General features: G+C 41.9%; 1 non-coding gene across 1 annotated transcript; it reads left to right on the forward strand.

Annotated features, from left to right (window-relative positions):
- Positions 1-2,063: 2,063 nt before the first annotated feature.
- On the forward strand, positions 2,064-2,194 carry LOC142437757 (small nucleolar RNA SNORA1). The gene has a single exon (XR_012782279.1). It is a non-coding gene; the product is annotated as a small nucleolar RNA SNORA1 (small nucleolar RNA).
- Positions 2,195-26,277: the final 24,083 nt, after the last annotated feature.

The following is a 26,277-nucleotide window of genomic DNA, read 5'->3' on the forward strand; positions in this document are numbered from 1 at the left end:
TCTTCAACAGAACCATCATTCAAATCCATCAATTGCTCCCCAGTCTTCCTTATTCAATATCCAACTTTCACATGCATATGAGGCCATTGCAAACCTCATGGACTAGAGCAGGCACATCTTAATCCTGAAAGTAGCATCACTGCTTGTCATCATTTTAAAGAGGTCTTCTGCATAAGATTTACCTAATGAAACATTTCATTTGAAGGAGACTTGGTGGGGTCATGTGTTATACACTAGGCTAACCCCATATAGTCAGCAGTTCAAAACCACCAAGTTCTCCATGAGATAAACTTGAGGCTTTCTACTCCCCAAAGTGTTAGTTAAACTCTTAGAAATCTGCAAGGGAAGTTCTACTCTATCTATAGGTTTTCTCTGAGTCAGACTCTACTTGGTATACATGACTTGCTGGTTAGGAGATAGATGGGAAGGCCAGCCAGAGGCCTGGAGGTGCAGTATGCTCATTGGCCAGGAAGCAAGGTCATCACATAGGCTGTCCTAGCCTGGGGATTATGATTTTCATGCAGGTTGAGGGTGAGTACAGTATATGAGCAGTTGGAGGGCTGGGACATAGGGAGCCAGTTGGAAGGAAGGTGGCTATACTTGGCTGCCTTGAGTTCAATGTGTTGGGAGAGTCGTAAGTAACGCAAAGTGGCTTTGGGGCACATTTCCCCTTTCCTCATCTCCTCTTCCATCTCCCGCTGTCTCTGGACCTCAGAAGATTCAGGTTACTTATCTGAGCCATTATATATTGAGGCATTCTATAACGTTACTCACACCACACTTTCTCTTCCTTAGTGCTTTCCTTCTTGTTATTGGAGAGGGAATTCACTCTTGACTGGCCAGTTAACTCTCTTGAACCAGAACCTCTATACTAGCACTTCTTTTAAGTGTGTTTCCAAAAGTAAGTACCCAAAAAGGCTGATACAGTTAAAAGTCTGAAACAAAGGGTGTTTGTGCTTAGATGTGTTGTTCACTACGTTTTCCCACAACATAACACGCATGGTTGTGTCAATAAAGACTCTTTCCTGAGAAGTGTTCCATATGAGGGAGCAGTGATATCCTCCCATACTTCCCCTGTAGGAGTTGGCCATCAGTACTAGATGTTTGTCCCCCAATGTGCCCCTTGTGAAGGATCTTCCTGTATAGGGTTCACTACATAGAACAGATAAATTTTGTGGATGTGAAAGTTGGCAAGCTTATAACACCGGTCTGGAAGACAGGGAAATTGGCCTGTGGCATGCATGTATTTTCATTGTGAATTTACAGCATGTATTCATCAAAGACTGCATGGGTATCTCCTATTGGAATGTGGGGGAGTATAGAACATGGATGCTTGGCTCTTAAGTCCTATTCCAGTGAAATGTGTTCCCATCACAGGGTACATGAGACCCTTATAAGTAGCCACTTATAAGTAAACGGTAGCAGGGGAGGTCTATAATTCCTACAACTTGGTTTTTGAGCCCAGCATTATAAAGAACCTGGACAGGCTTCTCTGAAGAGCTCTGAAGATTGGCATAAATATCTAACAAGAGCAGTTGTGAGGAGTGTTGGCTGATAATTAACCACAGCTTATACGTGTATAATAAAAGGAGAACTGTGAAGTGCAAGTTCAAGGAGAGTAACAGACAAAAGGCAATCCATGAGTTGGCCTTAATTGATATTAGTGCTATATATATAAAGGGGCTTTCATAGTTGCCTGGATTTCTTGAGCAAAAGCCACAGGTCTTACATGGGTTTCACAGGTACAGTTCTTGTTTCTTGAAGTGTCAGTGTCCGGTGGGACTTGGTGGTATGATTTTGCTCTAAAATGGTGAATCCAACTGGCCACTTACTTCCAGGAGCTTAACTCCTGTGGGAGTGTAGAACCCGATGGTATAAAGACCAGTTCAAAATGAAATGAGGCACTGCGTTTCACTGTCCACTCAGCTAACTTATAATAAAAATATGCCAAATGTACCTGTCACAAAAATAGTTTAAAACAGAGATGAAATATATAAACACATGCACAGATTACCAACATTTACATTGGCTACATCATGTTTTCCTAGAAATAGAATATTTTCAGCCTCAGTCTGTGAAAGTGGGCACAGCTGATCATGGTGTCCAGGCCGACAGTTGGGGCTGAAAGGATGGCAGGTTTTGCTTCCATCACTGTGGATTAATTTCAGTGGTGACAATGAGACCCATAATACTTAAAAAAAAAAGTAGAATATTTTCTGTTCTGTAAACAAGTTTGTTGTCACATTTAAAAGGAGGTTAATACTGACAAGAAACTATTGTTAGACTGAGAAGTTGAATATTTTCTTTATTTTTTAAATCATTTTATTGGGGGTCGTACAATTCTTATCACAATCCACACATACATCCATTGTGTCAAGCACATTGGTACATTTGTTGCCATCATATTCTCAAAACATTTGCTTTCTACTTGAGCCCTTAATATCAGCTCATTTTCCCCCTCCCTCCCCACTCCTCCTCCCTCAAGAGCCCTTAATGCTTTATCAATTATTATTATTTTGTCATAGCTTACACTGTGCAACGTTTCCCTTCACGCACTTTTCTGTTGTCCATCCCCCAGGGAGGAGGTTATATGTAGATCCTTGTAATTGGTTCCCCCTTTCTACCCCACCTTCCCTCCACCCTCCATTATTGCCACTCTCACCACTGGTCTTGAAAGGGTTATCTGTCCTGGATTCCTTGTGTTTCAAGTTGCTATCTGTACCAGTGTATATCCTCTGGTCTAGCCAGATTTGTAAGGTAGAATTGGGATCATGATAGTAGGGGGAGGAAGCATTTAAGAAGTAGAGGAAAGTTGTATGTTTCATCATTGCTACCCTGAAACCTGACTGGCTCATCTCCTCCCCACAACCCTTCAGTAAGAGGGTATCCAGTTGCCTACAGATGGGCTTTAGGTCTCCACTCTGCACTAACCCTCATTTACAATGACATGACTTTTTGTTCTTTGATGCCTGATACCTGATCCTTTCCACACCTCGTGGTCACACAGGCTGGTGTGCTTCTTCCACGTGGGGTTTGTTGCTTTTAAACTAGATGGCTGCTTGTTTATCTTTAAGCCTTTAAGATCCTAGACACTATATCTTTTGATAGCCGATCACCATCAGCTTTCTTCACCACATTTGCTTATGCACACATTTGTCTTCAGCTATAATATTGGAAAGGTGGCCAACCACTGATATGATTTTTTTGTTCTTTGATGTCTGATACCTGGTCCCTTCGACACCTCATGATCAAACAGGCTGGTGTGCTTCTTCCATGTGGGCTTTGATGCTTCTGAGATAGATTGCTGCTTGTTTATATGCAGGCCTTTAAGACCCCAGACACTATATCTTTTGGGAGCTGGGCACCATCAGCTTTCTTCACCACATTTTCTTATACGCACATTTGTCTTCAGCAATCATGTCGGGAAGATTTGTATCATGGAATGCCAATTTAATAGAACAAAGTGTTCTTGCATGGAGTAAGTATTTGAGTGGAGGCCCAATGTGTCCATCTGCTGCCTTAATACTATATATATATATATATATATATATATATATATATATATATATATATATATATATATATATATATATATATGTATATATATGTATGTATATATGTATATATACACACACATAGATCCATTTCCTCACCATCTTATATAAATATATTTACATATGTACATGCCTCTTTTTAGACCTCTATTAATATCCTTTGTCTCCTAGTTCTTTCCTATATAAGAAATTGAATATTTTCATTGAGTGTGAGGTGTATTTTCTAGATACATTGCTAATATTCATACTCATTTGTGAATAGTAATCAACAGATGTTTATGAACTATAACCATTCAATAACATTGGAATGAAAGCAAAAATCTTATAAAAGACCAGAAATAAAAAATACCTTCTAGTTGTACAAGATTCTAACTCATTCATCACTACATGAATAAACAGTCTATTTAATCACATGAGGAGAAAAACCAACAGGCTAGTTCCTTCCTGAAATACTCTGTCCAAGATTATACCCTCTTCACACTGATATTCTGCGTCTCAATTCAGGTGACATTGTAGTCATCAAGAGTCACATTTCTTTTGCTGGTCTCTCACAAAGGTTTTGTATGCTTTTCTCCATTTGTTTGATCATTATTTTGTGTACTTTCCCACAGTATGTATGGACTATTACAGTTCCATTTCTGAAGATTTTAATAAGGCATGAGAAATTTCTTAGTTTCATAAACAGATCTAAATGCTGTTTGCTTATTAGCATGTTAAACATTTCTGTTCCCTTGAAAAAGGTTTCATGGCAAATGTTTCCACATATATAATGATCCCATTGGTAAGACCCCGTCCTCATAGACTCATAGGCAGTGAGCGAGCAGCACGAGAGGACATGTTAATCCCTGAGCATGCTGTGAGAAAGGGCCCCAGCCCTCGAGCTGTCCTGCCACCTCCACCTTGAGGCGCTGCCTCCACCAACCGCCAGGCAGGAAGCAGTTGGCGACGGTTGCATCGCCCACCGCCAACCGCTCCTTCCTCCAGGGACCCAGCCAACAGACTGAAGCCTGGGAGACGCAGGCAGACCCCACAGCCCAGTCCCTGCACCCAGATGGGCAAGTCCCAGGGACTCACCAGGGTCTGGGGCGGTCACCACCCCTCAGGCTGCCGCCCCCGCCCCTCAAACTCCACAAATGCTGCATCAGACAAACTTGGAACTGGCTCCGCGCTGCTCAACAGAAAGGTTGTCAAGGTGCCAGCTGGACGGTGCCAGGTCAGTGGGTGCCACAGTCCGAGATGGGCTGGCCGTGTCCCCTTCGTCAGGCCAAGCTGGGGACGCATCAACAAGACACATCTGGGCCCCAACTTTTAAATGCTTGGCCCACACTGAGGTCCAGGGCATTCCCGTGTCCGGTTGGGCCCTGGTCGGGTCAAGGTTGCTCCGCGAAGTTGGCCTCCGGGAACTAGCTCTCCCTTGAGTGGAATGAACTGTTTGCGCAAAAAGGGAAGCCAGCAAGGATCATGGGAGTGGCTGCTGACAAGGGCTCCGGAGCTGACAGGGCTGGTGACAAGCACCCCCATCCCGCCCCCTCTCCTGCTCTCTTGCCTCTGCAGCAGACCTGTGCCTTTGATGCTCCCCTGACTGCTCAGCCTGCAGGAGGCGCTGCCCAGAGCCTTCCCCTCCTCCTGCGGGGCCCAGCCCCAGTGCCCAGAGCCATCAGCTCCTACAGAGAGAGGAAAGAGGACATGGTGCAGAGAGAGGAGGGTGTGAGGAAGACAGCAGATGGATCTCCCACGCCAGAAAGGGGAAGAGAAGAAGTCAGAGGTGGCAGGGTCCCACATGCCATCCACAAACGTCCAATGTGTTTGACTTGCATGCGGGAGGATCCCGCTTGCACATCTTCAGGTTTCAGCCCAAACCTTTCCTTGGAATTCCTGAGGAGCCCGTTGGGGTGAGAGCGACAGCACACAGTTGTGTTTGCGACCGTGAATGAGACCTCCTCACATACTCCTTTCTGGGGAATCTGAAATTACAGGACCAGGAGTTTTCTCTGCGTTCTACTAAAGCACATGCAGAGAGTCCTAACACTCAAGCCAGAGGTGGGCGAGGGCTTTCACCGCTGTGGAAGATGAACTGAGATTGCACCCCAGCTTCTCAGAACCTCTCTGTGGCTCAGCTGGAGAGAACTTAGTAAGATTTTGGAAGTTTAGCAGATGACTCTTCTGCCTGCTCAAGCTTTCGTTGACCATTTGCCACCCTGTTTTGTTTCTGTATGTTCTTATTACGGGCATGAAGCTGCAATTCTTCTGTGTCAGCACACCAGTGCTGGAGTCTTCTTCCTTTAGGAATCTGAGAGGGAGGGATGAAGCCTGCTCTCTACAGAGCCATCACATGCCTTAAGGTATTTGACATCTGAGGTGGGGACTGGGGTGGAGAAGCCTGAGTCAAGAGGGAATTCTAAGGGCCAGCAGCCACATGTGAGGGACACAGAGCAGTGACCACCAGGAGTAAATGACAGGATCCACATTACAAGGGTCATTCTAAGTTTTCAAATAGATGTAAATTCTGATACAGTATTTACACATAGTAAGTACTCAATAAACATGAGTAATAATTGCTATTTTCTTGCTAATTTTTATGGCAGGAGTCTCTTTGAGCCATATTTACACAAAAGTACAAAATGTGTACATTGGGCAAATCCAGAGTCGGTATGAGAAAATACCAAAGGCAAGTCTTCAGGAAGGCCAATGAGCTCAGATATCCACATGGTGGAAGAACTAGGAACACAAGACTCAGGTGGGAGGGATTCAGAACTGGAGTGCCCTTCTAGTCATGTCCCTGATCCTGGGAGACCTTAACAGTGACTGATAAAGTTGCAAACACAGTGCAGCACACATCTGGTTTGTTACTAGAGGCCTGGTTTGCCGTTATAACATTCCAAATCTCTTTGGGATTATTGATGGGACCATGGAGAAGGAAGGAGGGGTCAGTTTAGGGTAGAGCATCTCACACTAAACAGAACTCCTGAAGGTCACCCCGCCCTTGATCCTCATATATTGAGATTTCACACAAGTCATGTTCTGGCTAGACTAGAGAAAACTCTGGTACAGATAAAAGTTTTGGGCACATGGAGTTCAGGACAGATAAACCCCTCAGGAACAGTAGTGCGAGTAGTGATATCATGAGGGTCCAGGCTGGTTGGGGAGTGGGGAGAGAGAGAAAGCGGGAACCCATAAGGTTGGATATATAGCCAGATATATAGCCTCCGTACCAAAGAGGATGGACAAATAACAGAAATGAGGGTGAAAAGAGACAACAGAGAGTGTAAGATACTAAATAATATATAATTGATCAAGGATTCATTATGGTGGAAAGGAGGGAGGGGGAAAAAGAGCTTATGCCAAGGGCTGAAGTAGAACACCTTATGGAAATGATGGCAACATATGTACAAATATGCTTGATACAATTGATGTGTGAAATGTTATCAAAGCTGTAAGAGCCCACAATAAAATGATTTTTAAAAATCATGTTCTGGGGGTTATCCATTTTCATAAACTTACTAGGTGACAATATAAATATATCTACCGACCACTTAAAACTTCTATAGTTCAATGTAATGAGGATAACATATATCTAAATTCTGTATAAAAAGGTTACATCTAAACCCAAACCAAATTTTCAGTATCATAAATGTCTACAGTCACCATATATATAAACTATCATTCTATATAGTCCCTGGGCATAGCAGTTCTGGAATCTTCTCTTTGAAACCCAAAAGTGAGAAATGAGTCCTGCTCACAGCAGAGATGACTCCTTACAATGGAACTAGGCATTTGATGCAGGGACTGAGGGGAGGGGGCAGTGACCAGAGGAGAAGCCCAAGTTCAACACTCCCTTAGATCTGACTCTACTACAGGGAGTGCTAAGAGTATAAGGGATCCCTGCTCACCGGAGCTATTCACTTTAAAAATTACTAAAATGTCTCAAGAAAGTGGACAAAGTGGCATCTGCCCATGATATACAGGGGTTTGCTGAGCACAGTAGAAGGAAGCTCATCATTTGGATCGAATCCTAAGACAAATAGTTTAATTAAATACATTTTCAACAGCAAATAATTGGTCTCTAATTTATTTGTGCTAAAAATTCTGGTTGCTCAGATTTAGGTGTGAGGGCTATCCTTATTTAAAAATATTATGTACGCAGGAAATAAACCTCCTGTGATTTCCCTCTATCCATAATGGAGGAATGGGAATAAACTGGTTACCAAACAGAGTTCATAAGAGAGAGAACTATAGGAGATCAAAATGATAAAGCTGACTTGAATGGTTAAAACCTTGTTACTTGATTCCCCTTTAATATACATTGGGCCTGATCTAGTTTTCAGCATATTCTCTGTGTGTGTGTGTGTTTTCATATTGAAATTTATCTCTGAGGTATTTTGTCACTGATATCAAGGCGTTCAAGGAGAAAGTGAATGTTCTGAAACTGATTGTGGTAGCAATTGTACAATACTGCTTGATGTGATTGAACTACGCAATGGTGTATCTGTACTAGCACCCAATAAAGTGGCTTTGAGGGAAACATATTGTGTATATTATTTTGGTTGTGATGATGGCTTCATAGAGAAATATGTGTGTCAGCACTGATCAAATTGTGTGATTCTATTGTATGTTATTTAAAGCTTAATAACAGTTGTACCTAGGGAAAAAACTGACCAAAAAACCCCAAAACATAGCTCAAAACATCAGCCTTGTGAGCCATATTTTCAAGGAAACTACTAAAGACATGAATCAAGGAAAGAGGGAGAAGGTCTGGTCTAGGTGGATTTGTAAGGTAGAATTAGGGTCATGGTAGTGGGGGAGGAGGAAGCATTAAAGGACTAGAGGAAGGTTGTACGTTTCATCGGTGCTACACTGCACCCTATCTCTTTCTTGTGACCCTTCTGTAAGGGGATATCCAATTTCCAATAGATGGGAGCATATTCTCACTTAATAGCTATCCCGTAAGACAAAGTAGAACACCCCTTTGGGTGTCCAAGTCTACAGATCTCTACAAGGTTCAAATATCTCAGATCAGCTAAGGTTCTAGTCCACACAAGAATGTGAGGCAGAGCCCTTGAATAGGATCACTAGTCCTGTTAAAACCTCACACTTGCCTGTCTTCTCAATACTTTCTTGTCTTCTTGACAAGAACCATGAGAGGAAGGGCCTGGAATAGACACATCCTCCTGGTAACAGCTGCTTCCATGACATCCAAATGACTAGCAAACATACAGAAAATGCTCATGATCATGTGTACCCTTTGGGAGATGTCAGTCAAACAGCAATGAGATAACTCTTTGAAGTGACATAAAGAGCCGCCCAATTTTAAACAGAAAACAACATAGCTGAAGAGAATACCAAGAAATTGGCACTGTCATCCACTGCTGGTAGGTAAGCCAATAGTACAACTACTGTGAAAAAGTTGGATGATGCTACTGTAAACTAGGAATTTCATATTATCCAGCAATACCAATGCTGGTCGAAACACGAAAGAATAGGAGACATAATATGGATGACCTGTGTGCTCTCGTGGTCATCTCAGCATGCTCCTATTTCCATGGAGTTGGAAACAACTCAAATGCCATCAGTAGGAGAAAAGATAAAGACACTTTGGGATATACAACGGAAGATGCGTATGACTGAAAATTTATGGTGAAACCACAAAGTACCTTATGGCACGGATTGGCCACTGACTCGGATTGCTATGCGGTCATAATCATCAATGGACAGACATGACTGGCCCTTCAGGAAAATACATTAAAGAAGTACAATGAGGAGAATTCTGGAGCAAGAAATCAGGGGATTCAGAGGAAAAGAATTCAATAAACAGAAACTATAACCATCGGATTGTCCTTTCTGGATCCTGAAGAATCCAGAGACATTTCTTCATTCTGGTCAAGATGGATGGGCATTTACCAAAGATGTTGGGGACCTCCTAGGGAACTCCATGGGGAAAACATTGTACCTTAACCAGCTGACTATGCCAAGGAGTACTCGTAAGGGTTTGGCCAACCAATACTCCTGAGTCTTACGTGTTGTTGTAGATAAAAAAAAAAGAGATACACGTAAGGATATCGGACAACCAGGAAAGTGACATTCTCTGTCAGTCCTACCCACAAACACCACACTGAGACAGTGTATGAAATAACGAGTTTCTCTGTCTCTGAGACAGGCCGGAGAAAAGATTCAGTTTGGGCTACCAGCTGATTTCCCATGAGGGCATTTCTCTACTCCACACAATCTTTGCCTCTGCCTATGGGAAATGTGGGTGAATAATGTGTTGTGTTTGAGGGACAGCTGTGAATAGGATGGATCACACCGCAGGAACTGCTATAATTTTAAAATATCATCCTGAGAATGCCACAGAGACTCTCCTTTAGATTGTAAGCATTATAAAGAAAGAGACTGGCCAGAATAATTAAGAAAAGTTTGGGACCTCCTCCCTGGGAGATGGACAACAGAAAAGCGGGTGAAGGGAGACGTCGGACAGTGAAAGATATGACAAAATAATTTATAAATTATCAAGGGTTCCTTAGGGAGAGGGCAGCGGGGAGGGAGGGAAAAAAATGAGGAGCTTGTGCCAGGGGCTTAAGTGGAGAGCAAATATTTTGAGAATGATGAGGGCAATGAATGTACAAATGTACTTTACACAATTGATGTATGTCTGTACAGATTGTAATAAGAATTATATGAGCCCCTAATAAAATGATTTTTTTTAAAGAAAGAACGTTTGGGACTATATCTCAGACTGCTTAGGGCATCACAATACTATCCCTTAAATTGACAAATTTTCCCTAAGAGCTTTGGAATAGATGGACCAAAGACAGTTACTTAGTGTGTCTTTTGAGCATTGTCTATTCCTCAAATGATCAGCTTTATTAACTATACATTTTTTTAAATCCTAGAATATTCTAGAAGCTCAATGAATGTAATGTCTTCATTCTGGCAGGTGTCTCCCATTCCAGTTTCAATACTCTCATGGGATTTAGCAGTTAGTCAGAGCTAATAGCACAAGTTTGTATTGCCTGCCAATGGTGGGGAAGGCAGGGGATCTAAGTAACTCTTTGTACCCTGAAACAAAGTACTGGCAGCATGAAAGGGAAGAATTTCCCCCATAATAGAGATAGAAAACCTCACCCAGGAAGGGTGCATAGGGTTACACAGTAGGACTAGTTAAATCAGGAAAACCAGATTTGAGAAGGGACGCTTTCTCCAAACAGGATGTAACCTGAGAAGAAGAGCAGGGACACACAGGCTCTCATCATGTCAAAGTCCTCAACTCTACAAACTTTGAGACTTCAAATTATATATCTTCATACACATCTGAAATAGTTAGTTTATTGTGCCAACCTGGCCGATAAACACATGTGGGGTTAATTGAAGGGCGGAGGGATAAATGGCTCCGCAAACCTCACCTTTCTAGTTCTTGGGTCTCTTGCTTTTTGATTGGTCAGACCAGGGTGCAGCTGCCTTAGTCAGTTCCCTGCTTTAGCTGTCAAGGCACACTTCCTGCAAGACATTCCCAAGGAGAAGCCACATGGACCTACCCCTATGCAGCCATGGGTGCTGGAGCACCCATGTGGAGACCCCTACCAGCGCTGAGATGCTTACACATTCACTGACTCAGCTTTCTGTCTGCAGTCAGCATCATTGCGTCTATTTTGTGAGATGGAGGAGGACTTTGTGGATTGGTGTTGAACATGTGGGTTAATGGATTAATGTTGGGTTTGTGGACTTGGTCAACACTGAGTTGGGATGTTTTCTTGATGCACACTTAACCTTTATATAAAACTCTCTCTTATACACGAGTTTCTGTGGATTTGTTTCTCTAAAGTACCCAGACTAACACAGCATCTCTAAGCTACATCCTTAAGCCATCTGGGAAATGCAGGATGCTACCAAATTGTACAGGAATTCTAAAATTGACAGTGAACTCTTCCTGACCTCAGGAAAGAATAAACCAGAACTTGACAGTGTGTCAATAGGTTTCCATTATTCACATTTGGGACTCCAGGAGTGAATGGTTCCTTCAGACATAGAGCAGCACCTCACTATTTAAAGCCCACAAGTCCTAGTAAATTTGTCTTACAATGGCATTAATTTGATTTTTCACTATTTGTGTTAGTCAGGGTTGACTAGAGAAACAAATCCAGGAATAATCATATGTGTATAAGAGAGAATTTGATATAAAAGAGCAATTGTACATTAAGAAAACATTCCAGCCCAGTCCAGATCCAGTCCATAAGTCTGATATTACCCCCATAAATTCCTCTTTAGACTCATGCAGCCATGCAATGATACTGAATGTAGGAAAATCATAGCTTAGTGGCTGTAAATTCTCGTGGATGCAGTGGTGGTGTAAGCATCTCAGTGCTGGCGTGGGTCTTGGTGTGACTCATCTAGTTCTAGGGTCTGGCTGCATCAGTGTAGCTCTGTATGGCTTGTCAGCATGAAGATGAAACAGAGAGTCTGAATGTGTCCCACCTCCAGGGGGGAAGACAGGAGTTCTCAGAGTCCCCAGGAGAAAGCCATGTCCACACACAGGCCTCATTGATTGACAGGCTTGACTCCACCCTTTGCAAGTTGACAGATTATATAACTGCCACACCATTGAAGAAACCAATATGTTACAACAATTGAATCAGTAACCTTAAAAAAAATCTGAGATATTCTAGTTTAACATACTAGAACCTTGAACCTGAGGATACAAGAGAAGGATGGTCTTTGAGAGAAGTTTATAATTCTTTCTACACCAGATATCAGAACGAAATGATGAATGTTAGAGATTATTCCAATGAATATCATGAAAAATATATGAAAAATGGTGTCCTAGGTGTTCTACAAATGGTCTGTAAAGGAAGACCACAAATCCCTGGAGCACGTACACACACACACACGAGATAGGCTCAGTTTATATCTGAGCTATGGGGACAGTGGCACCAAAACTTACTAAAGGCATACTGCCATTAGAACTATCATCAATGCATGAAATCTGGACATTGGAACCGAGACTCTCCTGAGTTGAGCATTCCAGGAAGCTCCTTTATGTCAGGGGCTTGGTCATTGGAAGCATTGTCCCAACAGATCCTTGCTCTGGTCACTTTCAGCTAATAACATCCCATCAAAGAGAAGGAGCCAGTGTAGCTGCCCAGGAAGCCTGGAAGCATGTTAATTTCCTTTATACAAGAACTGTTTTGTCCTTGCTGACCTCCTATTATGATCTACCAAGAACAAGTCTCACAAAACCCACTTTTATGCACCCATTCATTCTAGTTAAGGTTGCATGCCCCCTCCATTACTAGACCAAGACATGCTGAGAAAAGTGAGAACCTGAGGACTATTTCTCACAACACCAACCAACCCATCCCTATTAAGATGTTGGTAGCTGGAGAAGGTCCAACATTCCTACAAATTGATGTTGGAGCCCACCATTCCAAAGAGCCTGCACAGGCTCCTCTGGACAGTCCTGAAGCTTGCAGGTATGCCCAAAAGAGCAATTATAAGGAGTCTTGGCTAACCTATGAACTCTAACTTTCATATCTCTAATACAAAAAGAACTGTGAAAGTTTAGGAGGAGTCAATAGACAAAAGGCAATCTGAAGTTAGTACCTTTATTAAAAAAAATAAGGTAACAGTCAGTCATCTCTGGGTTTTTTTTTTTTTTTGAGCAGTAGTCACAGATCTTATGTAGGTTCACAGGTCCAGGTCTTGTTTCTTGCTGATTGTGTCTCTGATTGGGCTGGATGGCATAGTTTTACTTTAGAACGATGAATCCAAATGGCCGCTCCCAGATGTGAGAAACCAATAACCTGGATGAAAGTGTAAGCAGCCTAATCTCTATATTGGTGACCACAGGGCTGGGAAAGCAGGCACTACTGTTAAGAGCAAGTCTTGAGATGATTGATAAGTGCCAGATGAATATACTTCTTCGAGAAATAGGTTCTTCATATATACCTTCAATAAAAGGATAAGCTGTCTCCTGCCCGCACCTGGCTTCTCACACACACATTCTTAAAAGGATGCTTATTTCTAAGAGTGTCCAGCTGCCTTTGTTTACCATTTTTCCCTAAAGGGCTTGGGATATTCAAGTTTAGCACATTGCCCATTTTATTGCATGAACTAACAAAAGGCTTGCAAGGCGTGTTACTGTAAAACTTTGTTGAATCAACTTGCTCAGCTCAGCTCAGTTCTTCTCCCAAGATGAGACCCCTGTGCTCCACTGTGTATTGTCTTTTTCTTCCTTAAGTGCACATGCCACTCCTAAAAACCTTTCGACTGTGGGACTGAATTTCACACCCAGGTGCTTAACAACTGTAAGAGCATAGTGTAAAATTGTATGAAGGCCCTTCCAGTAGAGTGTAAGTTGGGGTGCATGATACCTTCTAGGTTCTTACAAGGGTTTTGAGGTGTTCAGAGGCTGGGATTTTAGTACTATCCCTGTTAAAATGATGTCTCTAGTGGGAACTGTCCAGAGTATAACATCCCTTCAATTCAAAGCCATACCTTAAAAAAAAAGTACTAGAGCAAATTTTAAATGGATCAAAATGGAGAACACAATTCTATCTGCCATAATTGCGTTTCCAATGCTCTTTGTCTCTAATAACAAGGTTATATGTATATAGCTGGAGGGTATTCACCAGAAACAACCCATGGAGGGACTCTGCAAATGCCTTTTGGGCTTCCTATTTTCATCCATAGCCTTCTGCAAATAGCATTCATACCATTCCCTCCTTTGGATTTGTATTTTATTTTTTGCCATCCTTGTATCACACAGGTTGGTGTGCTTCTTCCATGTGGACTTATGTTAATGCCTTACTTAGATAGCTGTTTGATTTAACACAACCTTTCAGCCTCAAGATGCGACTCCTTATAATAGTAGCTAGTTTCTTCACCACACTTTGTGATAGGATTCATATTTTCAGAGATCTCTTCATGAGGATAAGCACCGAGCAGGGCTATGCCATAGAATGAATCATTCTTAGATTGGGCTTAGAATGAAGTGAAAACCCAAGATCCATCCATATATCTTTGATTTATATGTGCCACTGGTTCACTTTAGAAACTTCATTATCATTTTATAATAGAAAACATAGATCATTCCCCTGGGCCTATAGGCAATTCTACTGGTAGTGTGATTAAGTTAGTCAATGGTATAGAATTTAAAACACGGTTGAGAAAAGGAAACGATACAAGTATAGGCTGGCTTCACACTGTAATAGATGAATTGTTGTCTTGTACAGATAAAGCTGTGACTAGATTCTATTTACACAAACAATTGGGGTTAGTGATTAGGCAAAACTTTCAGTAACACTCATTCATAAAGCCATCCAGTGAGGCAGGTCCAAGGGACCAGGTTGGCAAGGGCTATATGCCAGGATACCCTGTGGCAGGTGACATGGGGTTTCTGGTTGCACACCAGCAGTCAGACTGATTTTTCATGTTGTCCATTATGTGGGCCTAATTAGTGAATATGTTTCCCTAGACACTATGGGAAGAGTGACAAAGAGATGAAAGGTACCACCAGGGTGTCATTTGCCTTTAGCAACACACATGCACTGATTGGTACTGGAGCACTCAGTATTACCCCAGGCTGGGGCTTTGGTCCTGGTTTTCAGTACTCTATTTTTTGTCCCTGGAGGATTTCCCTTGGTGCAGACCAGTGTGATCTAGGGGAGGCCTCACTCCACTCCACAGGCTGAGAGATGTGGTGCCTCTTGACATACGGAGACCAGCGTTATCTATCTTTAACCTAGAGGGAGGCTGGGGGTGGAGCCAGGGGGTAATAGAAAGGGAGGTGGACTGCCTTAGTCCCCAAGATGTGGTAAAGCCCAAACACTTAGGTCTTCGTTGACAGTTCAATAGGAGATTACCAAGGAGCTCACCAGTTTGCTAGGTCCTAAGGCAACCAAACCAAAAAATGAACTCACTGCCATTGAGTTAATTCAGACTCTTTGGGGCACTATAAGACAGTACAGAAATGTCCCTGTGAGTTTCTGGGACTGTTATTCTTTACTGAAATAGAAAGCTTTTTTCCCAAATGGGCAGCTGGTGGTTTTATATTGTTGACCTTGTAGGTAGCTGCCCAATATGTAACCACTACTCCACCAGGGATCTGGCAAAGGCTTCCCACTGGTGCATGTAAGGGGGCGTATTCTGTCCATGGGCTGACCTGTGTAGGCAAGGCATTGTGGCGCTTTTGAGTCACAAGCGATAGGCTCTAACTTTGTCAAATGTACAAATGTGTTTGACACAATGGATGGATGGATGGATGGATTGTGTTAAGAGTTGTCTGAGCCCCCAATAAAATGACTTATTTTTTAAAAGGGAGAAGCAGCTATTTACATTTCTATTAAAGTTGTGGAGAGTTACAGGCAGGTGTCGCACCCACCTCTTCAGAGAATGTGTCTCTGGGCAGGGAGTCTGTCTGGTTCTCAGTGGCCCACTGCGGTTACTTCACTCGGCCCCTTGGAACTCACTTCACTCGGCCCCTTGGAACTCGGCCTTCCCGCTATTCCAGAGCAGTTGGTTCTTCCCGAACTGAGGCGCTCGAGGCCACGGTCTTGCCCCTGCGTTTTACCAACCCCGGTGCGGAAGGTCGTTGGTGCCAATGCTGGAGGGGCACAGTGTAGGGTGGTCTATCGATTTTCTGCCCCGGGCCCCGACCATGATCAATTCAAGCCCCAGTTGTTCCTGGTGACAAGAGTGGGCCCTCCCTTGGGTTCCTTCTTACTCCTGGCGCTCACGGCCACTCGCTCTTCACCCCGTGGCAGGTAGGCTTTGGTGCCCCAACGTCTCCTCCCACTGAGGCCAGGTGCCTGGAGGGCCTAGTACCAGCTGTTCCCATAATGCTCAAAAGAGACCCAAGGCTCCATGCCACTGCTGAGGGCGGACTGAGGGCAGCATCTTCACCCTGTCTGTGAGCCCCTCCCGTCCGCAGCTTCATTCTGACCCCAGTGATCTGCAACCGCTCCCGGGGCGTGCGCCAGCTTCTGCGGGGAGCTGACAGGTCCCCTTTGTTTGCTCCTGCCTCTCTTTGGTCCACATGACGAGTGAGATTACTTGTCCTTCCTTAATGCCTGTGTCCATTCTCTGCCAGAGGGCGGGGTGGAGGGTCACGACGGCCATTTTGGACAGCTTGGTCCCAGGCAGGAGGACACCTCCCTCCTGCTGGTCCCCATCCAGGGTGTCCACGCGCCACAGACTCTCTCCCCTAATGTCCAGAGTAGGGTACAGTCTCTGATGCTGACATACTTCCTGGGATCCAGAGCCCTTAGGTTTGGGGGATCCCCCTCAGCTGGTCAGGGCTGGTCAATCATCATGACTAACACAAGAGGCCGACCACAATGATGAGCGTGTCTACTTCCTCCTAATGTCCTTCAGAATCCCTTACAAACTCTACATATCTAGAGCTTCCAGTCCCACATGGGCTGGCGTGTTAGTGCCTGCATGAACTATTGGGGTAATTGTCACCCTTTTCTTTGGCCATGTGACCAGCCAAAGTCTCTACCATGTGCTTAGAGGTGGGCAGGAGGCCACCAGAGTCCCTGTGATGGAGGCCTGTGTCACTCTGCTTCCCGTTCCAGTGCAGAACCTCTTCCATCTGCTGGAGTTCTGAGGCACACCCATTTCAGGGTCTGATGGGGTAAGAAACCTGCAGGGCTTTTTCTTTTGTCTGTTTTTTAAGTCTGTGAGCTTTCTCATGTTTTGGTTTCATTTTAGTTTGGGGTTTGTTTTAAAGAAGTCTGTTGTATATAGTTACACAGACCATCCCAGTAAGTGAAGCCAGTCATAATATTCCATTAAACTTCCATACAGATGGTTCGCTTTCTTCCCCCATCCTTCATCCTTCCCTTGCCACTTTCCTGTTCCTTCCCTCTCCCTGTCCCTGCTCCATCTCTGGCCTCCTCTAGTCATCAAAGTCTTACCTTTGGGTGAAAAAAACCCACATTTTTTTGTTTTTCCTTTTAATAATGGTGCTAATAAATATTTATCTTAAAAGATTGACTAAGTTTGCAGTCAGTGTTTAAGAGAATTCTCATTGTTTTTAATAGATGCACAATAGTCTATTGGATGAATGTTCCAGAGTTTTTTTATCCATTCCTCTATAGTCAGAGTTTTTTGGGGGGGCGGGGGTTCCATGTTTTTGATATTATGGAAATTGCTGTAATAAACGTAGACATGTATATTTTTTGTGTGTGTGTTGTAGTCTTTATTTTGTCGGGGTGCAAACCCAGTTAAGATGTTGCTACATCATAAAGTACTTATATTTACATTTATTACAGAAATGCCATTCTGATTTTCCCTAGTGGTTGTAAAAACCTACAGTCCCACCAGCAATGTAAGAGATATCCAACCTTTCTGCATCCTCTTCAGCATTTATTATTTTCTGTTTATAGAATTTTGCAAAACATGTTGGTATATTATCTATCTTATTGTTGTTTTAATTTGCATATCTTTTATGGCTAATGAATATAAGCATTTCTTCGGATGATTTTTGGTCCCTTGATGTCATCCTTGGTAAATTGCCTGTTCATACTTTCTGCTCACTTTAATTTGTTTTGTATTTTGTTAAGATTTAATTTTCTTTATATTTTACAGATTATTCATTTCTGTGATATATCATTATTAAATATTTTCCCCAATCTGTGAGTTATTTTTTAGCTGTTCTGATGAAGTCTTTTGATGGGCAGAGATGTCATATTTTTAGGACGTCCCAGTCCTTTATTTGCCTTCTAAAATGTAGATATTATTCATTATGCCTTGTTAGTGTCCTTAAGTTTGTCCCAATTTTTTCATTTATGGCCTTGATGATTGTGTGGTTTCCCTTTATATCTTTGATCTATTTTGAGTGGGTTTGGTACAATTTAGATATGGGTCCTGTTTCACCTTTTGCAGGTAAAGACCCAGTTTTTTCAGCAACACTTGTTAAAAAAGCTATCTCCTCTCAACTTAATGTGTTTTAGTCCTTTTTTTAAAAATAGACGTCTATAGGAAATTGGCTATATACTGGGGCTCTCAATTCTAATCCATTGGTCTTTATATTTATCATTGTACCAGAACCAGGCTACTTGGATTACTATAGCTATACTCATATAATAGATTTTAAAGTCTAGAGTGAAAGGATTCCTACCTTGTTTTTAGTTTTTAATTTTTCTATTTATCCTGCATTTCTTTATTTCCATATAAACTAGGTGGTTAGTTTTTCCATTTCTTTTTTAAAATGTGGTAAGATTTGAATTGGAATTGCACTGAATTTTTAAAGCATTTTTAGTAATGACATCGTCACAATGAATAAACAGAAACATGGTAGCTTGTTCTATTTATGTAAAATTATTTTAGTTTCTTGTAGGGGTGTTTTATGGTTTTCCCTTTATAAGTATTTTCTCTGAAAAGATTTATCCATAAACAATTATCCATAAATATTTCATCATTGTAAATCTTATTTTTCTGTTAATGTTTTCCAGTATAATCCATCATTTTAATTAAACAAGAACCTGGCTCATTTCTGTTACATTGGTTGATCTCATAGCTTGCTGTGTCAAATTTTCAATTAGGTTTTGCAATTTTCTTTGTTGTTGTTTGTTTGTGTGTGTGTGTGTGTGTGTGTGTAATTTGCGATTTTTTGTTTGATTTCTAGTCATTTTAATAGGGGTCATATAACTCTTATCACAATACATACATACATCAATTGGGTAAAGCAAATTTGTGCATTCATTGCCCTCGTCATTCTCAAAACATTTCCTCTCCACTTAAGCCCCTGGCATCAGCTCCCCATTTTCCCCTTCCCTCCCTGCTCCGTCTCCCTCTTGATAATTTATAAGTTATTATTTTGTCATATCTTGCACTGTCCGAGGTCTCCCACTATTCTGTTGTCTGTCCCCCAGGGAGGAGGTTATATGTAGATCCTTGTAATCCTTGTAATCAGTTCCCTCTTTCCAAACCACCTTCCCTCTACCCTCCCGGTAATGCCACTCTCACCACTGGTCCTGAAGGGATCATCTGCCCTGGATTCCCTGTTTTTCCAGTTCCTACCAGTGTACACCTTCTGGTCTAGTCAGAAGATTTGTAAGGTAAAATTGGGATCACGATAGTGGGTGGGGAGGAAGCATTTAGGAATTAGAGGAAAGCTGTATGTTTCATCGTTCCTACATCATTCCATGACTGGCTCATCTCCTCCCTGAGATCCTTCTGTAAGGGGATGTCCAGTGGCCTACAAATTGGCTTTGGGTCTCCACTCCGCACCCCTCCTCCCCCCACTCATTCACAATGATATGATATTTTGTTCTGATGATGCCTGATACCTGATCCTTTCGACACCACGTGTTTGCACAGGCTACGGTCCTTCTTCCATGTGGGCTTTGTTGCTTCTGAGCTAGATGGCTGCTTGTTTAGCTTCAAGCTTTTAAGACCCCAGATGCTACATCTTTTGATAACTGGGCACCACCAGCTTTGTTCACCACATTAGCTTATGCACCCATTTGTCTTCAGCGACCATATCAGGGAAGTGAGCACACAGTGATATGATTTTTTGGTTCTTTGATGCCTTATAACTGATCCCTTCAGCACCTTCTGGTCATGTAGGCTGCTGTGCTTCTTCCATGTAGGCCTTGTTGCTTCCCAGGTAGATGGCCGCTTGTTTACTTTCAATCCTTTAAGACCCCAGATGCTTTATCTTTTGATAGCTGGGCACCATCATCTTTCTTCACCACATTTGCTTATGCACCCACATTTGCTTATTCACCTGCTTTGTCTTCAGCGATTGCATCAGGAAGGTGAGCGTCGCAGATGCCAGTTTAATACAACAAAGTATTCATGCATTGAGGGAGTACATGAGTGGAGGCCCAATGTCCATCTGCTACCTTAATACTAAACCTATAAATATATACACATAGGTCTATTTCTCTATCCTCATATATAAATTTATTTACATATGTACATGCCTTCATTTAGACCTCTATAAATGCCTTTGCCTCCTAGCTCTTTCCTTCATTTCCTTTGACTTTCCTCTTGTCCCACTATCATGCTCAGTCTTCCTTTGGGTTTCAGTAATTCCTCTTGGTTACATTACCCTTGATCATGCCCTACCAGGTCTCCCACACCCTCCTCACCACAGAGTTGGATCACTTTTTGTTCCCTTTCCTTCCTCCCCCTCTTCCATGTCCCCCCAAACTGTCGGTCCCAATGTTTTCTCCTCCAAATTGTTCATCCAGCCTATCCTATTTAGACAGACCTGCGGAGATAATAACATGCACAAAAACAAGACAGAGAAAAATCAAGCAACAAAATAAAACAAAACAACAACAAACCAATGACAAAACACAACAACAAAAAAGAAAAGCTTGTAGTTAGTTCCAGGACTCTTCGTTGGCCTTTAGGAGTGTTTTCTAGTCGAGTCTGTTGGGGTGCCAAGCCCTGGCCCCAAAGTCTCCTTTTGGTATTCCTCATTGATGGCCCTAATTTTGGGGGTTGAACTTCAAGGTCTGTGATTCACCTTGAGTTTATTCTCGTGCGTGGAGTGAGATATTAGGGTCTTGCTTCATTTTTCTGCAGGTAAATACCTGTTTTTTCCAGCACCACTTATTAAAGAGGGTATCTGCTTCCCATTGGATATTTTTTGGGCCCTTATCAAAGATCAGTTGTCTCTATGCTGATGATTTTATTTCTGGGTTTTCAGTTCTTTTCCATTGGTCTGAGTATCTGTCATTGTAACAATACCATGTGGTTTTGAAAACCGTGGCTGTGTAGTACGTGCTTAAAGCAGGTAAAGCAAGCCCTCCCACTGTGCCCTTCTTCTTTGAGGAATTCTCTGCTAATTCTGGGCTTCTTCCCTCCCCACATGAAGTTAGTAATCAGTTTTTCCATTTTTTGAAGAAAGATGGGGTAATTGTATCGGGATTGCTTTAAATTTATATAGCGCCTTAGGCAGAACTGACATCTTTACTATATTGAGTCTTCTAATCCATGAGCATGGGATATTCTTCCATTTGTTGAGGTCACTCTTGGTTTCTTGTAATAATGTTTTCTATTTTTCCTCATATAGATCTTTTGTTCTTTTAGTCAGCTATATACCTAGATAATTCAATTTGTGTTTGGCTATTGAGACGGTTACCACCTCTTTTAATCTCCTCTTCTGTGGTCTTCTCTGATGTGTATAGCAGTCCCATGGACGTCTGTTTGTTGATCTTGTATCCTGCCACTCTGTCAAACCCCTCTCTTGCTTCCATTACTCCCCTTGTGGAGCTTTTGGGATTTACCATATATAAAATCATATCATCTGCAAATAACGATAGTTTCACCTCTTCCTTCCCCAGATGAATACCTTTAATGTTTTTTCTTTGCCTTATGCTGTTAGCTAAAACCCCCACCACAATATTAAATAAGAGTGGGAGAAAGGGGCATCCTTGTCTGGTCCCCATTTTCAGTGGGATTTTATTAGTCTTTTCTCCAGTGACTACCACGTTGGCTGTTGGTTTGTCATACATAGCTTGTATTGTCTTGAGGAATTTTCCTTCCATTCCTAGCTTCTCAAATGTCTTAAACAGGAATTGGTGTTTGGTGCCGAATGCTTTTCTGCATCTATCGATATTATGTTGTTCTGATAGTTTTTTGTGTCAATGCGGCAAATGATACTAATGGTCGTTCATATGTTGAACCATTCCTGAATCTCTGGTATGAATCCTACTTGGTCATGGTGAATTATTTGTTTTATATAATTTTGTATTCTATTGGAAAATATTTTCTTAAGAAGTGTTGCATTGATGTTCATTGGGGATATTGGTCTGTAGTTCTCAATTCTTGTGGAATCCTTGCCTGGTTTGGGTATCATAGATATACTAGCTTCATTGAAGGAGTTCAGGAGTGTACCTCCTTTTTCTATGTTCTGAATGAGTTTGTGTAGGATTGATGTTAGTTCTTCCTAAACGCTTGGTTGAATTCTCCGTGAAGCCATCTGGTTAATCCCTTGATAACCTTGTCTATTTCTTCTATTGCTATGGGTCTGTTGCGATTCCTGACATCCTGTGGGGACAGTCTAGGGAGGGATTGTTTTTACAAGAATTTGTCCATGTCTTCCAAGTTGTTGAATTCATTGAAGTACAATCCTTCATAGTACTGTGTGATAATCCTTTTGATTTCATTAGAGTTGTAATGTCCCCTCTTTCATCCCTCATCTTGCTATTGAAATTTGTTTCGTCATTTCTCTGGTTAGGTTTTTCAGCAGTCTGCCGATTCTGTTTATCCTTTCAAAGAACCAAATTTTAGCAGCATTAATTTTTTCCATGGTTTTCCTACTTTTCCTCTCCTGAATCTCAGCCCTGATATTTATTATTTCGGTTCTATTGCTGTTACTCGGATTGTCCTGCTGACTCTTCTCTAGTTGTTGTAAATTTTGTGCCAGCATATCAATAATGAGTCTCTCTTCCTTTCTCAGATGTGCATGCATTGTTATGCAACTTAGTGTGATAACTGCCTTTGCTGTGTCCCATAAATTTTGGTACGCCATGTTCTTATTCTTTGGTTTCTAGAAATTGGCTAATTTCATCTCTGATCTGTGCCGGTATGCACTCCTTTGGCAATAGAGAGTTATTCATCCTCCAATTGTTTGCTCTTGTTTTCTTTGTCTTCCTTTTGTTGATTTCCAGCCTTATGGCACAGTGGTCAGAGATAGAGGTCTGTATGATATCAATGTGCTGAAATTTATGTGGATTCTGCCTATCCCTATCATGTGGTGTATCTTTGAATATGTGCCATGAGGATTTGAAATAATGAATTTGTTTGTATTTTGATGAAAAGCTCTGTAAATATCGATGAGGTCGAATTGTCTAATTGTAGTTTTAAATCTCTAGCCCTGCTTCTTGAGTTTCTTTCCCTGTGATCTATCTTTCTCAGAGAATGTTGTAGTGAAGTCACCCACTATAATTGTTGAGGAGGCTCTGATTTCTTTTTTCGTATTTGGAGTGTTTGGTTGACGTATTCATTGGGTCTCTCATTCAGGGAATTTATGTTTACAGTGCTTAGTGGTTCTTTGTTTACCTTTCCCTTAAGCATTATAGAATGTTCCTCCTTATCTATTTTTATGGTTTGCACTTTGAGGTCAATTTTATCTGAGATTAGGATTGCAATCACTGCTTTTTATGAATTGCTATTTGCTTGATATACCTTTCTCCAGCCTTTCATTCTCAACCTATTTGGTCTGTAGCCTTCAGATGTGTCTCCTACAGGCAGCAGATTAGTGGATTGGGTTTTCTAAGCCAGTCTCGTAGCCTTAGTCTTTTAATGCCTGAGTTCAGGCCATTGATATTCAGAGTTATTATCTCCATCTGTGGATTCTGTGATGTCATCTTATACCTTTTGTGTTGGGTGTTTTCATACTTTCCTTTCTTATTAGTGTGTGTGTGTGTGTGTGTGTGTGTGTGTGTGTGTGTGTGTTATTCTTGATTTCTTTCCATCCTTAAGCCAATGCTATTTTGGGGTTTGTTTTATCTTTGTTGCCCTCTGGGTGAGGTTGTTCTATAGGGTGATCTCTTATTTATGCTTGGTGCGTGTTGTTCTTCTGCCCATATTGGGTCGGCAATGATCTTTTGTAGGGCTGGGTTTCTTCTAACATAGTCTTTGAGGTTTTCCTTGTCTGGGAAGACTCTTACTTCTCCATCTATCTTGATTGATAATTTTTCTGGGTAGAGTTTTCATGGGTTTGGATTGTTTTCCTTCAATTTTTGGAATATGTTGCTCCACTCTTCCTCTTCTTCATAGTTTCTCCTGATAGGTCTGAGCATATTCTTATTTGGGAACTTTTATGTGTGATCACTTCCTTTTCCCTAGCTGCTCTCTTGATTTTTCTCCTTTTCCTCAAAGTTGGATAGTTTAACTATTGTTTGCCTTGGTGACTTCTTCTTGGGATTCTGTCTAATTGGTGTTCTTTCAGCCTCCTGAATGGTTGCCTGGTTTTCATTTATTAAGCTAACAAAGTTTTCCTCCAAGAATTCTTTTACTATTTTTCAGATAACTTCTTTTTTGTGTCTTCCTCTGGCAATCCAATAATTCTAATGTTGATCCTCTTTATACCATCAGACATAGCTGCTAAGTTTTCTTCAGCTTCTCTGATGATCTTATTAGATTTTTTGTTCGCTTTTGTTAAAGTCTGCTTGGTTGTCCTCCAAGTCACTGTTGTGGCTCTCTTCTTCCTCCAGTTGATTCTCAAATTCTGTGTGACTGCTATTGGTTTTTGTTGCCTCTCAGCTCTTGTATTTCCCTTTGGTGTGTGGACTTTATCTCCTCTATCATTTTATCCTTTTTCTGTATTTCCCTCATATCCTGTATGACTCCAAGCAGCATTCTGAAAACTTCTTTCTGTGGCAGCTCAATGTCTGCTTCTTCTAGCATGTCGTTATGATCAGGGCATCTTCTACCATTGCCTTTTTTTCTCCTGTTTTTTCGTTGAGGTCTTTGGGGCTAATGGCTGTTTGCGTTGCATTGTTTTAGAGGAGCCAGGCTCCATTTTCCAGGGAGTTGAAGAGCACTAGATTTCTCTGGGAGACTTTTGGGAATGCTTCTTCGAACTACCTATAGCTAATTTCACTATGGAATTAACCTACCACTTTATCCTCCTGTACTTTCCCTCTCAGGGGAGTCCTCCAGAAGGCTGGTGGGTTGCCTTCTTTATTGTAGAACACACTAATGCTGGTCAGGTAGATCACTGTGGAGGTTGGGCAGATGTTCCTGAGTGTTGGCTGAGGCACTGAGGTAACAGGAGGAAGTTCCCTCAGTCATTTGGGACAACAGAGGAAAAATGGGAGTTTCCCCAGTCACACAAGTAGTAATTCCCTGGTAAGAAGTTGGGTGGAATATTCCCTGGTGGAGGTCGGCAAGGCTTTCCCAGCCTTGGGCTAGCTGCACAGGTTGGAGCAAACCTAACTGGGTGTAGGGCAGGAGTAAATGCCCTAGGCTAAGGGGAGTGGTCTGGAGGTAAGCAGTAATGTCTGAGAGAACAGAGAAGAGAGAAAGAGAAGGAAAAAAAATAATGTAAGCCCGCTGAGACTGTGAAGTGATATAGAGAAGAGAGGGAAACAAAAGTAATAATGTAGCTGAGCCCCAATCCTTGCCTGAGTAGCTGCAAGGGTTTAGTCCCTGCCCCTAGGTGATGGCAGACTGTGACTGCTTGAGACCAAGGCTCTGATCCAGTTCGAAATGGTCTCGGCTCCAGTCGAGATAGTGGTGGGGCTAAGGTCAAACCCTAGCCGGCCTCCACTGTGGTAAGACTAAAGCCCCAGTCCCTCAAAACCTTATGGATCTGTTCTTACTTATCTTTATGATGCTCCTCCTGGGATCCAGCAGTATTGAATTTACCTCTTGATTTTTCTCCTGGGCTGATTTCTGTGGAGTCCCTCTGGTATGTGTTACTCCATCGCCACCTTCCCGGAAGTCGCTTTTGCAATTTTCAGTAGAATCTTTAAGGTTTTCTAGATATGGTATTATATCATCTGAAAACAGAAAGAGTTGTATTTCCCCTGTACCAAAATAGATCATTTTAATATATTTTAGTTGTCTTAGACCTCTCCTTAAAACTTGTAGGACTATATTAAATAAAAGTACTAGTAAAGGAAAAGCTGTCTGATTCCCATTCGAAGGGGGAATGTTTTCATTTTCTCTCCATTAAATGAGATGATGGTTGTCAGTTTCAGAAGTAAGGCTTTTATTAAGTTGAGAAATTTCCCTTCTATTCTTATTGTATTGAGTGTTTTTA

This window comes from Tenrec ecaudatus, chromosome 1 (genome assembly GCF_050624435.1).
Source record: "Tenrec ecaudatus isolate mTenEca1 chromosome 1, mTenEca1.hap1, whole genome shotgun sequence".
Lineage (NCBI taxonomy): Eukaryota > Metazoa > Chordata > Mammalia > Afrosoricida > Tenrecidae > Tenrec > Tenrec ecaudatus.